Here is a 13,054-nt window from a genome sequence, read left to right as displayed (position 1 = left end):
TAAAGTGTGTTTGTGTGTTATTGTTAGAGGTGGATAAACAATGCAAAGAACATGTAAAGGAAGTAATATTTTGTGTTGTGTCATGGTCTTTGGTGGACAGTGGATTTAAGATGGCCACCAGAGTAATAAATATTTGAAGTTTACATATTTGTTGGTTTCGCTCGTTCTTTATCATCAAAAGCACATAAAAAAAAACACGGGACCTCATGTTTTTACCCTAGACAACCAGATTTAGAGCCAGCATCAGCATCAAGACATAGCAGCGATCCAGCAAGCAGCAGCGATTACTACAATGCATTTTAATGGCGCCAACCTAACATCAAGTGCTAACAAGCTCCGTAAATTGGAGTGAAATAGTGCGATTATAGCAATTAGCAATATCTACGACTAGGCGACCATTACAACCTACATATTTCAAAGATATGACTGAGTATTGTTTATTAATGGACAAAGAAGTAAAAATCTGTAGCTAAAGAATATGGTGTTTTAGATTTGCACATAGTATGATTTCTCCAGCTAGGAATGGGAAAGAGCTCCAAAAATGATAAAGGAAACTACTGCGAAAGATTGCAGAATGAAACTAAATGTGAAGAAAATAAAAATAACAACAACTAGAATAGATATAAAATTTTAAATACTTAGGAAGGAGAATAGAAAGCAACTAGAGATGCAGTACAGACACTGCACAGCACAGAAACTGAGACTGGTAAAGCAATTCTTCTATTAGTACACTAAACTCTCTCTAATCTGATCCGAAACTCTCGCTAATCTGATCCTCAGCAGTCCAGCCTCTAGTCGTTCAAGCAGAAATGACGTCCATAACAATGAATTATTGTACACAACACTATTATGTTATACATATCTGAAATTGTGGCTTTCTTTACAGCTCAATGTCATGGCTTCTAAAAGGAAACAAATTATGCTAGAAACTCCAAATTTTAAAAAAATTGAACCAAAGTTCTTCACAGAAAACCATTGCTGCTTAGTACAATGTTGGACAGCGAACTATTTTTGAGAAAGAAGATGATATTTAACAGTACACAACCCGAAATGGAGAGTGAGTTGGGAAAATGGAAGGTTATGCAAAAGAGTGAGAATGAACTGACTGTAGCTGCTTACAGATAGTTCGTACAACAATGCAGTAGAGGATTTTCAGTGATGGGCCTGATTATAATGTGTAGTGTGACATATTGTGAAATTTCGAACATTCACAAGTGTCACAATAAAGTCATATTGTTATCATCAATTATAGACTTAAACTTAATTGTGATCTTTAAATTTTTTTTGAGATTAGTAGGCCTTTTCTTGTTCAAAATAATTATTCTCTAATTTCATTGAACAATTACGTGAGAAACAGGTTATTTTTTTGAATTTTCAGACGCTTAAAAAACTATATTTTCTCAAGTTCCCAGTACGAGTGTTTTGGATATGTAATTTATTTCGTAGCAGATCAACATTTGTGATTCACAGTTCTGCCAAATAGTGCCCCAGGGAAGTGTGATACGACCACTGTCATTCTCTATATACATACATGATTTGGCGGACAGGGTGGGCAACAATCTGTGGTTATTTGCTGATGATGCCGTGGCGTATGGTAAGGTGTCGAAGTTGGCTTTAAAATGGTTTAGCTCTTACCTGTCAGGTAGGAAACAAAGAGTAATTTTAACTTCAAATGGAACCAATTATTCATCAGACTGGAAAACAGTTCCCCAAGGAGTCCCACAAGGTTCGATATTGGGTCCCTATCTGTTTCTTTTTTACGTAAATGACCTACCACTTGCTATTGATGTTCATTCAGTCTTATTTGCTGATGATACATCAGTTCTAATTGAAAATGAGGTATCTGAAAATATTCCAGAAAAAGCCAAAAATACTTTAGAAAAACTTGAATCTTGGTTCTATCAAAATGGACTAAAACTAAATGTAACTAAAACCAAAATGATGCAATTTGAAGCTAAATCAGTAGAAAGGAGTGAAATAAAGATAACTTGCAATGATCAGGATATCACAGAAGCAAACCACGTGAAGTTCTTAGGCCTAAATCTTGACAAAAATTTAAATTGGAAGGTACACATAGATTACTTAGCAAATAAACTGAACAACTTAGCATTTGCAATGTGTATTTTGTCGGGTGCCACAAACATGGATACCAGAAAGATAGTTTATCACTGCTACTTTGAGTCAGTTATTCGTTATGGCATAATCTTCTGGGGAAATTCAGCAAATGTCACTAGGCTCCTAGTATTACAAAAGAAAGTAATTAGAAACGTGTGTTGCAAAAAAAAAAAAAACGGGAATCCTGTCGACCACTGTTAAAAAATTTAAAAGTACTATCTATCCCCTCACTTTACATATATGAGATGGTGGTGTCCCTATATAGAAATCAACATACACTAGACAATTTCCGTTTCGACCACAACTACAGCAATCACCACAGAGATAACTTCAAACTTCCAACACATCGTTTAAAACTTTATGCCCAAACGCCCGAGTATATGGGGTTAAAAATTTTCAATAAAATAAAAGGCAGTAATATATTTACAATGGAGATTGGTTCACTGAAAAGATTGCTCTTTACTCTCCTGGTGGAAAAGTGTTGTTATTCTGTCGATGAATTCATTGAGGACAGCTTCACAATCTGAACACAGGGATTGTAATACATTTATTATTTTATGTACATGTGTAGCTGTAACTTAGAAATGTAAAATATAATGTAAACTTTTGTATTTCTCTTAAAAAAAGTGAAAAAAGTTTCTTTTGTAAACCTTGACATGTCTCCTGTACATCAAATCAAATGATTTGAAAATTGTATGTAATGAGATGAATATAACACATAACATAACATAACTGACTGTAGGAAGATGCAAGATGACTTGGACAAATTTTCCAGATGGTGTGATGAATGGCAGCTAGCCCTAAATGTGGAAAAATGTATGTTAATGCAGATGAGAAAGAAGATCAAACCTGTAACAATAAGATACAGTGTTACTAGCATCCTGCTTGACATAGTCAAGTTGTTTAAATACCTGGGTGTAGCATTGCAAAGGTATATGAGGTGGAACAAGCATTTGAGAACTGTTGTAGGGAAGGGGAATGGTCGACTTTGGTTTATTGGGAGAATTTTAGGAAAGAGTGGTTCATGTATAAAGAAGACCACATATAGGATAATGGTGTGACCTATGCTTGATTACTGCTCGAGTGTTTGGCATCTGTACGAGGTCAGATTGAAGGAAGACATCGAAGCAGTTCAGAAGCGGGCTGCTAGATTTGTTACCGGAAGGTTCGAACAACATGTAAGTGTTATGGAGATGCCTTGGGAACTCAAATGGGAATCCCTGAAGGAAAGGCAACACTCTCTTCAGGAAACACTATTGAGAAAATAGAGAACTGGCATTTGAAGCTGACTGCCGACATACATCGCATGTAAGGACCAAAAAGATAAGATACAAGAAATTAGGGCTAATAAGGAGGCATATAGACAGTCATTTTTCCCTCACTCTATTTGCGAGCGGAACAGGAAAGGAAGTGGCTAGTAGTGATACAGGGTACCTTACGCCATGTACTGTATGAATTTCATTTATATCATCACAAATAAACGTGCACTTTTGAGAATTTTCGGCAGCTACCATTTTCCTTTGCATAATCCACAAGCGATTTGTAGTAAAACTGCATTTGTGATTTATTTACTGTAGCAGATATTCTAACTAACACACGGGGTTACATCTAGTTTTCCCTTAAACAGGGGTAGCCCTATACATTTTTTTCATCTATCGTAAATAACTCTGTATTCGAGTTTGCAAACAACTATAATTAACCTCAAAACATTTTAGGAAACTATCAATTTTTACCACAGGTTTGTGTGTTGCCTTAATAGAAATTTCATTTTCTATATTTGCTTCAATTCTTATAGGGAATTAACAACTTTTTAGCTCAACAGATTAAATTAAAAGATAATCTGCAGGCTTAATTTAAAATTATTTTTTCACTGCTTTGTACTACATTGCACCAGCCAAAATGCTGCCCCACTGTGGAGCTGACTCACTCGGGAAAGTCACACAATTAATGAAAAGAATGCAGAAGATTTTATAAAGAAGGTAATAGAACTGTTGACACCTTGTACAAAACTGGTGAAACCGATGCTTTCTTTGAAAACATTAACTGCGAGGAATTAGAAGGAAGATCGTGGGTACAGATAACAGAATAAGCACAGAACAGTAACAGTGTGTTGAAATGCAAATGGGAGCCATAAATGCAGACATCCATATTGTTTTCAATTCAGCAAAAGGAATACACTATCAGTGCCATATTGGGCTCAGAAGAAATCACAGATGGGCACATAAATATTATCTTGGCAGTTTCACGAAACGTTTGTACCAGTTGTGAGAATAGAGCTGAGGGAGAAAAAGCTTTATGACTGAAAGTTCTCCCAGTCTTCCTTCCGACGTGTCTCTTACAGTCCAGTGGTATGCAAGCATTCTTTCTTCCATACAATGTGGCAGTCCTGATTCAGCCCATCGACCAGGGAATTTTGTAATCAATTAAACCCCTTTTTCAACATTAACTTCTTGTCTCCTTGCTGAATGAATGTAAAAATGACTATCAAAGTTGCATTGAAGGTATAGAAACCAGTAAACTATGTAATGATGTTTTCCAAACAGCAGAAGCACAAGATAAAGTGGAAAAGGCAACCATAACGAAAATCTGGAGGAAAGTGTGGCCATCCATTGAAGCAGAGATCCATATTTTGAGCCAGCACTAGGTGACAGCAAGAGCCAGTCAATTCAGCATCATCAACTGCTGACACTTTGTACACTGATACGACCTACAAGCTTACAGGAAGAGGAGAAATTTATGACGATGATGTTACTAAGTTAATCAGGAAAACTGAGAGTCAGATCAAACTTTAAAATAGATAGGAACTACAGAAATGGAAGGTGATAAAGAAGAGGACACAGGCGGAGAGATCATTAAGAATTTTCACACTGCTGGCGCTGAAGCTGCAGACATGTTCCTGAAGTACATTACACAACAACCAGATACATGCATTACCAATGTAATATTTGTAAAGCCACTGTGTGTAAAGCATGTTACTGCCGCATATCGTCATTGCGACAACTAAAAATTGGGACATTTCATAATGAGTGGTACTAATGTATACAGGGTGTTAAATGAAAAATGTTAAATATTTTGACAGCTGGTAATACCACCGAAACAAGAAAAAAAGTCCAGTAAATATGGGATCAAAAATTCGTATCTTGAGAGATATGAACACTTGTTCAGTAGAAGAGATGTGTTTCACAGTAGCAAAGATGAACAAGTGCTCCTAACTCTGAAGGTATTTATTTTAGCGCCAGTGTTTACTGACTCTTTTTCTTATTTTGGTAGGTACCTCTCAAAATATTCAACACTTTTTTTTAATACCCCGTATGTACACACTGAAGGACTTAGTTTTCTGAAAATGAATATATCTTTGGATTTAATAAAGTATAGCCCCTTTGTGTTTACATTAAATTTCAGACACACTTATGTGCAAGATTAGCGAGAGGGTAGCGAATTAAGTCATTATGAATATTATAATAATAATAATTATTATTATTATTATTATAGTTGAAACTTCCTGGCAGGTTAAAACTGTGTGCCAGACCGAGACTCAAACTCGGGATGGGCAAGTGCTCTACCAACTGAGCTACCCAAGCACGTCTCACTACCCATCCTCACAGCTTTAATTCCGCCAGTACCTCGTCGTCATATTACAGTTATTACTAACATTATGAAATTATCGATTTTCTTACACACTTAAAATTTTTTCCAATAGCGGCGGCTAAGAAATATGGCTCACAACTAAGTAGACACAAAGGAGACTGTTGACACTTTCCAGAATGGCGTTCCAAACCCCAGTTTGCAGACGAGACCTCTTCTGAAAACGTGAAATCAGGTGACGGTTTCATGAAATTTGGACGTGGTACAGACCAACTTGCGGAGTTTGTGGACCAACTGGAGTGTCACACATACTGCTACTTGGATTTGGCAGGAGTTGGATTTGGCAGGAGCAAATGGGATCACAAACAGATTTAAAAACAGCATGGCAGGAAAATAGTGTTATTACAGCTTCGTGCCTGGGCCTTCTGAATTATCTCTTTGCCAAACAGGAGCTACTTCAGCAGTTACAGCACTCGGCTTCAACAAAGAAACCATTTTCAGGCTATGCAGACATTCAATATGGACAGGACTAGGTATCCACAGCAGAGAAACTTTGAAAGATCACTGCACGAAGACGGAAGCACCGAGTGGAGGCTATAACTAGTTCAGAAAGGAGGAGAAACGCCACATGTGTCTGCTTTTGATGGCTTCTGTGTGCATGTGCCTCTAATGCTAGTATTTAAGAGAAACAGATTTTCTGACAATTTAAAATTGAAGCTCTACCTGGCACCAAATTTGCTGTTTCAGCCAGTGGTTGGATGATTAGTGAATTGTTTATCCAGTGAATGGAGCACTTCATTGAAACTGTAAAATCTAATTCTAACACAAAGGTTTATGCAGCACATAAGCCACTAGACTTTGCATTTTAAGCCACTCACAGCTTATTACAACAAAACAGCTGACAAATGGCTTCGCACAAACCCTGATAGCAATATTAGTCGCTTCTCCAAAACTGGAATCTGGCCACTGGATCCACACATATTTTTCAGGACTCTTACTTCATGGAATCTAAATGAAATCCAGAATCAGAAGCTGGAAACGGGGAAGAAGAAATGATTGGACTGGCAACGAAAAGACTCCCAGGGAATCGAGACAAACTAAAGGAAATTATGTATTCCTGAATCTTTCAACTTCCACAAAACAAACCTGCAGTAGATGAGTGTCAATAGGCCTGCAAGATATCCGCCCTTTCCCAACTAAAAAATGTCTTCACTTCGAGCTGGTTCTGCATGATCTGCGAAGTCAATGAGGACACTGAAGTGATTAAGCTGACAAAATGCTGTGTAAGATTCTATACCCTGTGTGCAAAAATAAGTGTGAAGAGAAAAAAAAGTATTTTATTGTGACAGTTGAATCGCTGACTGAGTAGCTATTGCAGAAACTACTCAGTGTTAAGTCCAAAAGTAGCCTAATATTTTAGACAACGAATACATATTAAGAGTTTAAATTTATTTATTAATGTCTTAAAATTAAAATAAATATAAGTCATACCTATCAAATTTCTATATTGCCTGTTACAGTTGCAAAAATCTTTAATGGTGTAACTGATAAACCTAGTGGTACTATTTAGAAGACCTGCTAATAAATTGTACCACTTTGCACCTCTCCACGTAATGTCTATTCTTTTAAATTGCAGAGAATTTATTTTTGAAACTTTTGCTATGTGTGACTGAGAGTATGGGCTACACGTTATTAATATTATAATCAAACAATGCAAAATTCAAGATCGAATGCAAAAATATTATGAAAAGGCAAATTACTACTCATCACAAAGCGCAGATGCTGTGTCGCAGATAGGCACAACAAAAAGATATAAGCGTTTGGCCAACAAGGGCTTTGTCAAAAATAGAAAACACACACACACACACACACACACACACACACACACACACACACACACACACACACACACACGACTGCAGCCTCTGGCAGTTGAAGTCACACTGTGTGGCTTCAGCTGCTGGAGGCTGCAGTCATGTGTCTGTCTGTCTTAGACGCACAAACAAACACAAACACACACACAAAATTCATGCTTGCGCAACCAACGGTTGCTTCATCAGGAAAGAGGGAAGGAGAGGGAAAGACGAAAGGATGTGGGTTTTAAGGGAGAGGGAAAGGAGTCATTCCAATCCCGGGAGTGGAAAGACTTACCTTAGGGGGAAGAAAGGACAGGTATACACTCGCACACACACCCATATCCATCCGCACATACACAGACACAAGCAGACATTTGTAAAAGCAAAGAGTTTGGGCAGAGATGTCAGTCGAGGCGGAAGTACAGAGGCAAAGATGTTGTTGAAAGACAGGTGAGGTATGAGCGGCGGCAGCTTGAAATTAGTGGAGGTTTAGACCTGGCGGATAACGAGAAGAGACGATATACTGAAGGGCAAGTTCCCATCTCCAGAGTTCTGACAGGTTGGTGTTAGTGTGAAGTATCCAGATAACCTGGATGGTGTAACACTGTGCCAAGATGCACCAAGGCATGTTTAGCCACAGGGTGATCCTCATTACCAACAAACACTGTCTGCCTGTGTCCATTCATGCGAATGGACAGTTTGTTGCTAGTCATTCCCACATAGAATGCATCACAGTGTAGGCAGGTCAGTTGGTAAATCACGTGGGTGCTTTCACACGTGGCTCTGCCTTTGATCGTGTACACCTTCCGGGTTACAGGACTGGAGTAGGTGGTGGTAGGAGGGTGCATGGGACAGGTTTTACACCGCGGGCGGTTACAAGGATAGGAGCCAGAGGGTAGGGAAGGTGGCTTGGGGATTTCATAGGGATGAACTAAGAGGTTGCGAAGGTTAGGTGGACGGCGGAAAGACACACTTGGTGGAGTGGGGAGGATTTCATGAAGGATGGATCTCATTTCAGGGCAGGATTTGAGGAAGTCGTATCCCTGCTGGAGAGCCACATTCAGAGTCTGGTCCAGTCCCGAAAGTATCCTGTCACAAGTGGGGCACTTTTGTGGTTCTTCTGTGGGGGATTCTGGGTTTGAGGGGAAGAGGAAGTGTCTCTGGTTATTTGCTTCTGTAGCAGGTCGGGAGGGTAGTTGCGGGATGCTAAAGCTGTTTTCAGATTGTTGGTGTAATGGTTCAGGGATTCCGGACTGGAGCAGATTCGTTTGCCATGAAGACCTAGGCTGTAGGGAAGGGACCGTTTGATGTGGAATGGGTGGCAGCTGTCATAATGGAGGTACTGTTGCTTGTTGGTGGGTTTGATGTGGACGGATGTGTGAAGCTGGCCATTGGACAGGTGGAGGTCAACATCAAGGAAAGTGGCATGGGATTTGGAGTAGGACCAGGTGAATCTGATGGAACCAAAGGAGTTGAGGTTGGAGAGGAAAATCTGGAGTAGTTCTTCACTGTGAGTCCAGATCATGAAGATGTCATCAATAAATCTGTACCAAACTTTGGGTTGGCAGGCTTGGGTAACCAAGAAGGCTTCCTCTAAGCGACCCATGAATAGGTTGGCATACGAGGGGGCCATCCTGGTACCCATGGCTGTTCCCTTTAATTGTTGGTATGTCTGGCCGTCAAAAGTGAAGAAGTTGTGGGTCAGGATGAAGCTGGCTAAGGTAATGAGGAAAGAGGTTTTAGGTAGGGTGGCAGGTGATCGGCGTGAAAGGAAGTGCTCCATCGCAGTGAGGGCCTGGACGTGTGGGATATTTGTGTATAAGGAAGTGGCATCAATGGTTACAAGGATGGTTTCCGGGGTAACGGATTGGGTAAGGATTCCAGGCGTTCGAGAAAGTGGTTGGTGTCTTTGATGAAGGATGGGAGACTGCATGTAATGGGTTGAAGGTGTTGATCTACGTAGGCAGAGATACGTTCTGTGGGGGCTTGGTAACCAGCTACAATGGGGCGGCCGGGATGATCGGGTTTGTGAATTTTAGGAAGAAGGTAGAAGGTAGGGGTGCGGGGTCTCGGTGGGGCCAGGAGGTTGATGGAGTCAGGTGAAAGGTTTTGTAGGGGGCCTAAGGTTCTGAGGATTCCTTGATGCTCCGCCTGGACATCAGGAATGGGATTACCTTGGCAAACTTTGTATGTGGTGTTGTCTGAAAGCTGATGCAGTCCCTCAGCCACATACTCCCGACGACCAAGTACCACGGTCGTGGAACCCTTGTCCGCCGGAAGAATGACGATGGACAGGTCAGCCCTCAGATCACGGATAGCCTGGGCTTCAGCAGTGGTGATGTTGGGAGTAGGATTAAGGTTTTTTAAGAAGGATTGAGAGGCAAGGCTGGAAGTCAGAAATTCCTGGAAGGTTTGGAGAGGGTGATTTTGAGGAAGAGGAGGTGGGTCCCGCTGTGACGGAGGACGGAACTGTTCCAGGCAGGATTCACTTTGGATAGTGTCTTGGGGAGTTGGATCATTAGGAGTAGGATTAGGATCATTTTTCTTCGTGGCAAAGTGATACTTCCAGCAGAGAGTACGAGTATAGGACAGTAAATCTTTGACGAGGGCTGTTTGGTTGAATCTGGGAGTGGGGCTGAAGGTGAGGCCTTTGGATAGGACAGAGGTTTCGGATTGGGAGAGAGGTTTGGAGGAAAGGTTAACTACTGAATTAGGGTGTTGTGGTTCCAGATTGTGTTGATTGGAATTTTGAGGTTTTGGAGGGAGTGGAGCTGGAAGTGGGAGGTTGAGTAGATGGGAGAGACTGGGTTTGTATGCAATGAGAGGAGGTTGAGGTTTGCTGGAAAGGTTGTGAAGGGTGAGTGAGTTGCCTTTCCAGAGGTGGGAAACCAGGAAATTGGATAGTTTTTTGAGGTGAAGGGTGGCATGCTGTCCTAATTTGCTGTTGGCCTGTAGGAGGATGCTCTGAACAGCCGGTGTGGATGTGGGAGAGGAAAGATTATGGACTTATTAAGGATAGGAGTTGACGAGTGTGTTCATTGGCTGAGTTGATGTGTAGTGAAGGATTAGGTGGGTGAGGGCAATGGATTGTTCAGTTTGGAACTGGTATAGGGACTGATGGAAAGAAGGGTTGCAGCCGGAGATGGGAACTTTAAGTGTGAGGCCTTTGGGGGTACTGGCAAATGTCAGACAAGCCTGAGAAAATAAAATATGCGAACGTAATCTGGCTAGGGTGAAGGCATGTTTGCGGAGGGAATGTAAATAAAACTTAATGGCGTCGTTGTGGGGATATTGTGAAGGTGACATGGTATTAGAAGGTGGAAAGTGTAACATGAGGTTGAAATGAAAATGAAAATAACTGGAGAAAGTAACTGGAGATCTGTTGTGAAAAAAGGCGAAAAAGTGTTGGATAAAGCTGGGCTATGTTGATCCTGTGGTGAACTTGGGTTGGTAGACAACGATGTGCACAAAGGTTAGGTGGTTGCGTTGCCGCCAAAACACGTTAAAGGATGGAGAGATTCGGGAAAATTTCGAAAAAACGGCGTGTAAATATGTTAAAAAGAGTGGTTTTGTGGTGGCAGATTATGAAAATGAGGCTAACAATTGTCTGGCGAAGAAATAATGATGTTAAAACCTGTGGGAAGCGGCTAAAAATTATCAGTGATGTGGGAAAAATGGAAATGGAAATAAAGCGAAAGTTATGAGAACTAGACAAAATGGTTGTTTAATAGGTGAAAGGAACTGTTTGTGGACTAGAAACGGCGGATTTTATAACAGCGGTAGTGTCGAAAGCGGAAAAAAATTTTTTGGTTATGGTTTGGAAGTGGGTGATGTATTATTGAGTATATATAGGTGGGATAAAATTGTATAGTAGATTACAGTAAAAAGGAGAAGGTGAATACAAAGTGAAACTACTGGCAAAAACAAAAAGAGAAAATAAGACGACAGGAAAGATTTCGAAATGCAACAGTGACAATAACAAACGTAATTGTTGGGTTCAAATTAATGATATGAATTAATAGAGAGAAACATTCCACATGGGAAAAATATATATAAAAACAAAGATGATGTGACTTACCAAACGAAAGCACTGGCACATCGATAGACACACACAAACAAACACAAACATACACACAAAATTCAAGCTTTCGCAACAAACTGTTGCCTCATCAGGAAAGAGGGAAGGAGAGGGAAAGACGAAAGGATGTGGGTTTTAAGGGAGAGGGTAAGGAGTCATTCCAATCCCGGGAGCGGAAAGACTTACCTTAGGGGGAAAAAGGACACGTATACACTCGCACACACACACATATCCATCCACACATATACAGACACAAGCAGACATATTCAAAGACAAAGACTTTGGGCAGAGATGTCAGTCGAGGCAGAAGTGCAGAGGCAAAGATGTTGTTGAATGACAGGTGAGGTATGAGTGACGGCAACTTGAAATTAGCGGAGATTGAGGCCTGGTGGATAACGGGAAGAGAGGATATATTGAAGAGCAAGTTCCCATCTCCGGAGTTCGGATAGGTTGGTGTTAGTGGGAAGTATCCAGATAACCCAGACGGTGTAACACTGCGCCAAGATGTGCTGCCCCTGCACCAAGGCATGTTTAGCCACAGGGTGAACCTCATTACCAACAAACACTGTCTGCCTGTGTCCATTCATGCGAATGGACAGTTTGTTGCTGGTCATTCCCGCATAGAATGCGTCACAGTGTAGGCAGGTCAGTTTGTAAATCACGTGGGTGCTTTCACACGTGGCTCTGTCTTTGATCGTGTGCACCTTCCGGGTTACAGGACTGGAGTAGGTGGTGGTGGGAGGGTGCATGGGACAGGTTTTACACCGGGGGCGGTTACAGGGGTAGGAGCCAGAGGGTAGAGAAGGTGGTTTGGGGATTTCATAGGGATGAACTAAGAGGTTACGAAGGTTAGGTGGACGGTGGAAAGACACTCTTGGTGGAGAGTACACGATCAAAGGCAGAGCCACATGTGAAAGCACCCACGTGATTTACCAACTGACCTGCCTACACTGTGACGCATTCTACGTGGGAATGACCAGCAACGAACTGTCCACTCGAATGAATGGACACAGGCAGACAGTGTTTGTTGGTAATGAGGATCACCCTGTGGCTAAACATGCCTTGGTGCACGGCCAGCATATCTTGGCACAGTGTTACACCGTCCAGGTTACCTGGATACTTCCCACTAACACCAACCTATCCGAACTCCGGAGATGGGAACTTGCTCTTCAATATATCCTCTCTTCCTGTTATCCACCAGGCCTCAATCTCCGCTAATTTCAAGTTGCAGCCACTCACACCTCACCTGTCATTCAACAACATCTTTGCCTCTGCACTTCTGCCTCGACTGACATCTCTGCCCAAAGTCTTTATCTTTAAATACGTCTGCTTGTGTCTGTATATGGGTGGATGGATATGTGTGTGTGTGTGTGTGTGTGTGTGTGTGTGTGTGTGTGTGTGTGTGTGTGTGTGCGCGCGC

The 13,054-nt window shown here is 41.2% G+C and overlaps 1 protein-coding gene across 1 annotated transcript in view; it reads right to left on the bottom strand.

Moving 5' to 3' along the window:
* Positions 1-13,054, bottom strand: part of LOC124711321 (myotubularin-related protein 3) — a 160,275-nt gene that overhangs the window by 16,179 nt on the left and 131,042 nt on the right.

The sequence above is a fragment of the Schistocerca piceifrons genome, chromosome 8 (assembly GCF_021461385.2).
Source record: "Schistocerca piceifrons isolate TAMUIC-IGC-003096 chromosome 8, iqSchPice1.1, whole genome shotgun sequence".
Lineage (NCBI taxonomy): Eukaryota > Metazoa > Arthropoda > Insecta > Orthoptera > Acrididae > Schistocerca > Schistocerca piceifrons.
This window is presented reverse-complemented; position numbering and strand designations above follow the sequence as displayed.